This window comes from Aulostomus chinensis, chromosome 12 (genome assembly GCF_037954235.1).
Source record: "Aulostomus chinensis isolate RoL2024-O1b breed Wild chromosome 12, RoL_Achi_v1.0, whole genome shotgun sequence".
Taxonomy (NCBI): Eukaryota; Metazoa; Chordata; class Actinopteri; order Syngnathiformes; family Aulostomidae; genus Aulostomus; species Aulostomus chinensis.
The window spans coordinates 5,395,144-5,404,035 of NC_141331.1; the positions used below are offsets into that span (position 1 = coordinate 5,395,144).

Here is an 8,892-nt window from a genome sequence, read left to right on the forward strand (position 1 = left end):
GACACAACCGGGTGGAAGTTTGTCACTCCGTTCACACTGTCGGTATTTTTTTGTAATCATTGTGCAAGATCATGAATAATTGTATTGTTGATGTATGGAGCCCCAGGAGGGACATGAAGTGGCCAAAAAAAAAAAATCATATTTTATAAAAAGTAGATTATATACATTTTTTAAAACTGTACTTTTTCAGGATCTCACAAAAGTTCTGAGAGATCCCGCAGGCTTTTTATTTATTTATTTATTTATTTATTTTTTTACTTACTTCAGTGCAAAAACGAAGATTTCACTATCCGCTTGCAGGAGGTCATAACAGTACAGCGTTAAGGTTTTTTTCAACCACTGTTTTTCCTCTCCACGGCCCATCGAAAGCTCCGTATTCATGTTTGTCGTGCTCTCTATCCATTTGTTACCGATTCATGAAAGGGATGTGCGTTGACGACATTCTTTTTGAAAGTGGAGAGCAGACAGACTGATTGTTTCTCAACCTTTGCTGAATACGTGAATGAACCCAACATGAATTTGCATGAACATCAAAACCAAATCCAGCGACTCCCAAAAAATGAGACCGAGTTTCTTGCTGGAAACATTTCGCGCACGCTTGTTTCCTCCCCGCCAATTCGAACGCATCTCACGTAAAACTGGGTAAATCTTCTAAGAAGTCTGACCAGCACTGACGCTCTCTGACAGGAAGACTCGCGCTACTGAGCTTCTCTTAGAGGACCAAAGTCTCTGCGACACCTGAGCGAACTGCACGCGACCTCTGACCTCAGTGCTTCCTCTGCCCAGAACGCTGCTGAATTTGACATTCAAAGGTTCTTTTACGTCTTCGTCTCTGTCTTGAAGGCCTATTCTTCCCCTTGAACAAGGGGTATTGCTGTCCTGCAGTTACATTTTCCCTGGGTTTAATAGAGATGGGCCTCGACAACTTGCTGCTTGAGGGGCAGTTAATCACCCAGAGGGAATATTTCTAAGCAGGATTTGAGCTCAGGTACCTTGAGTCATACTTGAAACACATTCTGTGTCATTTTCTGAAAGGTTAGCTAGCTTGAACCGTAGTAAATATCAACATTGGTCACTGGAAAACTGCACTAACTCCTGCTTCTATACCGCACGGCTCAATCTGCCGTGTGTCCATCCTGTCAAATAGTTCTAATTTCAGTCTCAGTCCTGCGATCAACTGGCTAACATTTACCCAACGAAAATGTTTGTCTTAATAGTTAAGAATAAACAAACATTCGTCAGCTGTTGTGTAAAAAAAAAAAAAAAAACGAAAGAAAGAAAAGAATGAACGTGTCTGTTTATTCATTAAAGGGTCATTAGATGATTTCATTTGATGAAATGCTTGTCTGGTGGTCGTCAGAAACCGAGAGTGCTGGTCAGCCAACAGACAACGGAGAGAGGAGAGATTAGATTACACCCCCCCCCCCAAAAAAAAAACAACCTCTAAGGTTAAAATGAAAACTAGCAACACAGCGACGAGCTACAGCTTATCCGCTCTGTTATTAATTCAATCATTGGAGACTTTTTCAGATTCTCTTATTCATTTTGAACACGTGACTCCCTTGGATATGGGATTAGAGGGTCCCTCCCTCTCAGCGAGTTCCCGTACCGTCAGTAGATCTCGATTAATATAGAAAGGCGAGGCGTGATTTTTCTGGACAAGCAGTGCTCAGCTAACTTAAAGATTTACAGGAATTCCTTCAATTTCTTCCTCGCTCTCTGCACTGAACTGCAACCCTCCCTTTTACTTTTTTTTTTAATGACCAGTAGCTGATTAATTAGTCTGAACGGCTTTGGCCTAAGACGAGCTGACATTTTTTTCCTCTCTCATAATCCGTTTTGGAAAGCTGCAGCCATCGCAGACAATCACTCTCCGGCTATCTTGTGATCGGGCCTTTCTGAATCCACCCTTTTGTTTCATCACTTCACAACTCTTCCTCCAGGTGTGTCCGCCATTCTTCGGTCGGTTTTTTATAGGAACGACGCAGGCTACTCTCTGCTAAACATGTGAGTGTTTTATCCCGTGACATTACCTTTTCTCCCTGTAATTGTCCTAATTTTCCTATGCGGTCATATTTAAAAGGGGTCAAACACTGATATTGTAGCTTAAAAATGCTCTGTGGAAACGGCTCCATTGATACAAGACCTGGGGAACGACCGCACCAGAATTGGAACGTTATGAAAATTGAGTTATCTCTCAATGGCCTATAAATAACTCCAGCATAGTCCTGAGCTTTGTACTACCTCTTCTGTCTCCACATCAATCTCTCAACCACTTTCCGTCTCTTTGTCTGAATCTCACCCCATCCCAACCACCCCCACCCCCCCACCCTCAATTTCTCTCTCTGCTGGATGAGTGTGTTTTGTTAGGGAGGGCTGATTCTTCATACTTGGCTGAGGCTTTATGGACAATAAAGATCTGATTTCAAAGTCCGGCAGGGTGTTGGGCCTGGGGTCTTGGCTCACAGCTTTAGTTGCCTGCTGGGAGGAGACACTGCACAGCCCCTGACCAGATGGCCATCATCAGTCGACATGAGGAAGATACATACATTGTACAATATGTGCACGGTTCAGATTCTTGAATGTGTCAAGCACCCCATTTCACTGCAGTGACCTCCTCCAAAACGACTATCAGCTCCGGTGCTTTAACACTGTACAGTGAAATGCACAGAGCATTTCACTCACTGTGCACTTTGTTTTGTTTGCAAAACATCGCAAGCAATTCAGTTAGTTCGTTGTGTTAGTGTTGGCTAATACTCTGCAGCTGAAAAATCCTCCCTGACCACATCGGCTACGAGGACCCTTCTAAAATCCTCTCACCGCAGCTGCACTTGTGCCTGATGCACGGAGATTGGATTTTCATCTCGGACCTGCTATTGTCGATAAACTGGGTAAAAGGTTGTTTGTAGTTTGTCATATTTGTGGGTTTATAAAGTGCACTGTCACAATTCAGTCGACAGCTGGGAAAAGTCCATTACCTCAGGACAATGAGTTCCTTCTCTCGTCAACTGAAGTGTGAGAATACCAGCCAAATGAACCGTCATCGCTACTCCATCGGCTGTATATTCGGTTGAAATGTACACACTCTATACACACTTTATGAAAAAAACACACGAGAAGAGGATTTTAATCCAAATGAGGCTTCTACCTGGTTCAGTAAAGAACAACACAACATTCGTGTGTTGAGGTTTAATCTTCCAACTTGATCTTAATCCTTTTCCTGACACTGATCTTGAATTGCTTGGGGACCCACCGGAGTAAATATTTCATTGGGGATAAATCTAAAGTCCCATAATACATCAGTGGTGCAGTACAGGAGCACTTTGATGGGGACACGTGGGTGCTCTGGGTCCTGGGTCTGGTCCTGCCGGACAGAGGACGATGGAGCGTAGCTGGAGAAACTTGTAAACACGAGTGGGTCAATGCCGCGTGTCATTTAGTTTAAGCCTGATTCCTCAACAACATCATAGATCTTTCCGTATTTTCACATTCCGGGTACGTTCCAGGTCATTCCCAATTTCCTTTCTCTCGGAAGAACATCTTCAGCACCGTTCAGAGTCCATTCGGCTGGACAGATGTCAAACATCTCCAATAAACTGTTCCATTTACATTACTGCTGCGTCCATCACTGTTTCTCTATTGAAGTGACCGATGACACATTCTTCCAGCTTTTCTTCCAGCTTCACTCACTCTTTACACAGCGTTACACATTAAACGCAGTATAAACTCCAAACCAACACTTGTTATACAACAAAACCTCAGCTGACACGAGCGCACGAATACAGACAGGCACTGGAGCCCCTGGGGTGGGACTGACCGGTGATCCCCTGAGATCCCCTGAGATCTAATCTGGTGCTACTGGTCCGATAAATTCACTGACGGCAAACCACGACAGGCCACCGGAGTCACCTGATGAAAAGTTGCTCCAGGGTTGGTGAAATTATGAGATATTCTGATTCATAACTCATAATTTCACATCGTACCTCTCAATTTCGCATTCATATCTCCATTTTGACTTTTGAAACTCATAATTAGGACTTCTCCTCTCCTCCGCTGACTCTTCCTCTCATATGTACGACTTTCTACAGCGTAATGAATCTGATGAATATGACTTGAAAAAAATGGAATCTTTTTTTTCTCTCTCTAAATTCTGATTGTTTCTCAAAATCCTGGCTTTTTTATTTCAAACTATGACTTCCAGTGGCTACGTCAGGGCCACACTGTTATCTTTTCTCACCTTTTGCTGGCAGAGTTCCACAGCCAACAAGTCCCGGTGGAGCTGTTATTGAATTTTTGCGGTGAGAATTAATCAAGTGCTGTGCTCGTTTGAAGTTTGTCTGCACTTGCTGTCGCGGATATCAAAGGCGCGTTTGCGTCAGTGCAACAACGCGACTGGCAGGATACATTTTCAGGTGGATGTGCTGTCTTTCCTTGTCACACTTTACAGGGAATCATCCTTATTTTCCATATCATCTTTTTGCTATTTTGGTGAGAATCCGACCCAGACTTCAGGAAGAGCAACAGAGGAGTCCATCCTCTGCTGCTCTTCCTGACTTCTCCTGTCTTTCCCAGCCAAAGAGGTTTTAATTATGTGACTTCAGATAGAGGGTGTAGGTTGTTATATGCTAGTGCAGATATACTGTACAATATGGACTTGACCTGATTTATATATACAGAAATAATTCTTAATAAACAGCCCGTTTCAATAACATGTGGTTTCCCTTTGGGTGTATGTCATTGATTGAACTCAAAGAGCATTCCCTCCCTCCTCCTAGGAAAAGCTAACAGTCCTAACGCCTGTCCTACCACACCTATCACACACACACACACACACACACACACACACACACACACACGCGCGCGCGCGCGCACGCTTCATACACACACATTCCCCCTCTCACTTTGCTTTCATTTGGGCGTGAAATGGATTCCTACTGTCTGCCAGAATGCACCACCTAACTCTGGATGTGATTCTCTTTCACCCTCTTGTCTTTTCTTTGCCACACATGTGCCCCCCCCCCCCCCCCCACACACACACACACACTTTGTTTCCAGAGAGAAAAAAACACCACCTCCCCTCACTGCCAAGTCCACAAAACACATTCCCAGGCGATTATGATCAGAAATGATTAGAAATCCCATCGGAGCTAATATTTTATGTGACAACTCCGATTAGATCTGAATCAGAAACACATGGCGGCCCTAAACGTTTTCAAACAAGCCACAGTCATCCCTGGAAACTCCAGACGAAAGGCATGTTCATGAAAATTCCTTCATAACTGGCACACGCGCACACACACACACACACACACACACACACACACACACACACACACTATCGCACTTTGGATGTGTTGTTGTCTAAAATATTGATACCTCCCGCTGCCACATGATTTTACATGTCCAGAAGCAGAGTCTGTTTTCAGAGAGGAACTGAAGCTCTGCAAGATGATGGTCTTGTTAGAGCAAGTATTGAAAGAACACCCGGTTCCAAGCAACTAAGAATGCAGATACATATTTTGTTGTACTTTAGATATATGCTGCTGTCTCTTTCTCTCTCTCTCTCTCTCTCTCTCTCTCACAGTCAGCGGGTCGGCCCACTTACGACATGGTGACCCTGTCGTAATTGAACACACATTATTTGGATCAGTCTGCAGACACTTGGAATTGAGCGGATGACTAGAATAAACTGTAACTGCTGCGAGGTGATGATAAAGACTTCAAGTGCAGATATTTTCTCTGTAATATCGAACATATTACTTTAAAGTGCCAGAGGAATTTGAGTTGGTAGATGATCTCACACAGATTCTCCTCTTATGGTCCCGTGTTTGTACGTAGCAAAGCAGAAGATATGACCAGGTTTTCACGCGGTATCTTTTATAAAATGTTTTTTTCCCCCGCTACTTATTTTGTCAGGACGTGTTCAGCATCAGCCCCTCAGGAGCAAATGAACCTTGTTTGAATTGAGGTCGAGCGTAACTGAGAAATAGTGATTAAAAGTGTGAAAACCTCTCACACCCACCTGGGTTCTATGAAGAGCCACTCTGCCACTGAGCTGGTCTCACTGTTCATTCCTAAACCAGGCATCAAGAACCAGCCAGTCACAGGCAGAGGAAAGCTGGAAGCAGGTCTTTGTGCACCCCCGGTGTGTTCAGTTCCTCCTGGGTGGGAAAAAAAATGAGGATTAACTAATGTTTTAGAATATGAATAAAAGGTTGAAATGATCTCACCCAGCAGACATGAGAGCGACGGAAACTGTCAATGTCACAGCAGCACTGTATCAACCGGGGGGGGGCTTCACCAACACAGTTGTCTGTGTGCTGTGGTCTCTGCCATTTTGCCTTCCTTCTCACTTCACCCGCACCAAACTGGCGTTCTGCAAAAAAAAAAAAAAAAAAAGTACAAACAGTAAATTAATGTCTTACACTCTACAGACCCACCCACGAGTCCAGAAAAATGGTAATAAAAAAGAAAAACATGACAAAGGTCATGTTCAAAAAAATAAAAAGTGTGGGTAAGACGCAAGCGTGCAGAAGTAAGTGTCCACCTGGTCCTGCTTTTACAAAAACCTTTGATGGACTCTGGCAGGCTTGGGAGCAGGATCATCGCTGTCATGGTGTTATGTACTGTCTAATCTAGAAGAAAAAAAGGTGACAAATTTACGTTTTCCTTGGCTTCATCGTAGATTACTCGGACTTGGTAACAGCAATATTTGTCACTGGCACTGGGAGAATATTCTCTGAGGTCTTACCTGTCCGTAGAGTCCCAGGTCATGAATACAGACCTGATAGTTGCAGAGCTATTCTCGATTGATTCTGGGTACCTCTGGGGTTTCCGGTATGTCTTTCACCATTGTGTTTGGTAGTATAACATTCGCAGCCTAGCCTAGTCAATAGTGATGCTAGCACAGCAGATGAATGATGAGAAACACACGACTAATCTTTCTGAGGATCTGAAACTATTATCTGATCAACCAATCAAAAAAAAAAAATTTTTTTTTAAACTGGGCTGTCAAGTTGCGGCGTGATAAACCACCAGTTTCCCAGCTACCCTCAAAACTTCATCCCTGGTGTTATTCTTAGTTCGATAGCAGCGCTAGTTTCAGCAGGATTTAGACTTGTTCCCTGAGTGTGTCACAACAGTTTGTGAGTAATGGGAACATCAGAGCGGAACTTTAGATTATTAGATTAGATTCGGCCCTAGCGCGATGGGATTCGACTCACACGCGTTGTGTGTCTGTGTCCAGACAGAGATGTGTGTACTGGCTTGTGTTCTCATTGTTGAGACTAATATTCGCTGGCTTCATGCAGCAGAACAAGATGTCTTCTGGTCCTCAAAAGTTTCAGCTCCAGATTCAATCGTGTCCAAGAGTTAAATTATGTAATTTCTGCAACTGTTGTTGGATTCTTTTGGTTTGTGATGATGAAACATCTTCACTTAAAGGGATACTTCACCCAAATAGGAAAATTCAGTCGTTATCTACTCCCCCTCCTGCTGATGGGATGTCAGGTGAAGATTTTTTTTTTTTTTTAGTCCACAAAACACAGACTGAGAGTCACAGGAAAATGTGGCAGGTATTTCACAAAGAACTGAGGTCGATGGAGACCAAAAACATTGCAAAACCGTAAAACTCCTCCTTACTGCTTGTCGGGAGTAATCCAGGTGACCTGACAGGACGATGTAGTTGAAATCATCTGACGCCACAGTGACCGTCTGTGTAGCTTGATGTCAATTGAAAAAACAAAAAAAACCCAAAACTGTCTCCGTTCACTTCAGTTGTTTGGGAAATTTCTTCAACACCTTTCCGTGGGAAACTCCAGCAGTGTTTAGTGGACAAAAGCAAATGTCACGCGAGTAGAAAACGAGAGAATTTTCATTTTGGGGTGAACTGTCCCTTTAATGTCTTTCAAGATTGTCGAGAGGGTTCTTGAAGGATTTACTACAGAAATACAAATGTAAATATTTGTGTTGGATTTTTACGAAGGGAACCAAAAATTGAGTTTTACTCACTCTGTTGCTCACACTCGCACACACGCACATGCACACACACACACACACAGCCAGACTGCTGACTGGTCAGTGTGATTCATCTGTATTACTGGCAGAACAATAGCGTTATTATAGGAGATCTAATCAAGTCGGCCCGGCTTCGTCCAACTCGTGTCCAGAGGGCTCAGGGTGTTGGTGCTTGTTTACAAAGAGATAAAGAGAGAAAAAAAGACAGATAAACACACACACACACACACACACACACACACACACACACACACACACACACACTCAGATGGAAATTGAGCAGACTTTTGGAGAAGCCTTCACACACCAACTTGAGTGCCACAGATGCAGCACTCGACAGAGCCGCAATATCAGAACCTGCTTATTAACAAATTCAGGTGTGCGTTCCAGTGTGTTGACTGGTAAGTGCTGTGAAAACTATTTTGGGGGGGTTTATTTTCTCCTTCTGCAGGTGTTCTACAGGTGTCAGTGAAGGTAGCACTGTAGGTCTAAATGGAGTATTTCAAACATTCTCAACTATAAAAGCAGGAAAAAAAAGTTTTGTTTCTTTCATTTTTGGGCCTCCGTACTGGACCTGACATCTTTCCCTCATGTAGGACCCGTGTTGTCCTAACAGGCTCACTGCCTTGGCTAAAGACGTGTGACATGTCAGTCTGCTTGTATGTGGCGCCATCTTGTGGAGATTTTGCTCATAATGTGAGGAAGTGGAGGAGAGCGGCTAGATCGTGAGATGACCATTATAGTTTAGGAAATCTTTGGGGAAAATTTCAGCCATATCTGGACTATCTGCAATTCTATATTTTTTTATTTTTGAGTTTTTACAGTTACGGCGTTACAGTTTTGGGGATTGAAAATTACAAAAGACCTCAAAAACAA

At 43.3% G+C, this 8,892-nt stretch overlaps 1 protein-coding gene across 2 annotated transcripts in view; it reads right to left on the minus strand.

Moving 5' to 3' along the window:
* wnt6b (wingless-type MMTV integration site family, member 6b) overlaps positions 1 to 8,718 on the minus strand; it is a 40,683-nt gene extending 31,965 nt beyond the window's left edge. Inside the window, exons 1-2 of one of the 2 annotated variants that reach the window (XM_086219769.1) lie at positions 6,548 to 8,718; positions 6,023 to 6,376 (exon numbers count right to left, since the gene is read on the minus strand). The gene's annotated coding sequence lies outside the window, so the exon portion shown is untranslated. Of the gene's footprint in view, positions 1 to 6,022; positions 6,494 to 6,547 lie in introns of those variants that run through there. The other variant, XM_086219770.1, reaches the window with a different exon arrangement.
* Positions 8,719 to 8,892: the final 174 nt, after the last annotated feature.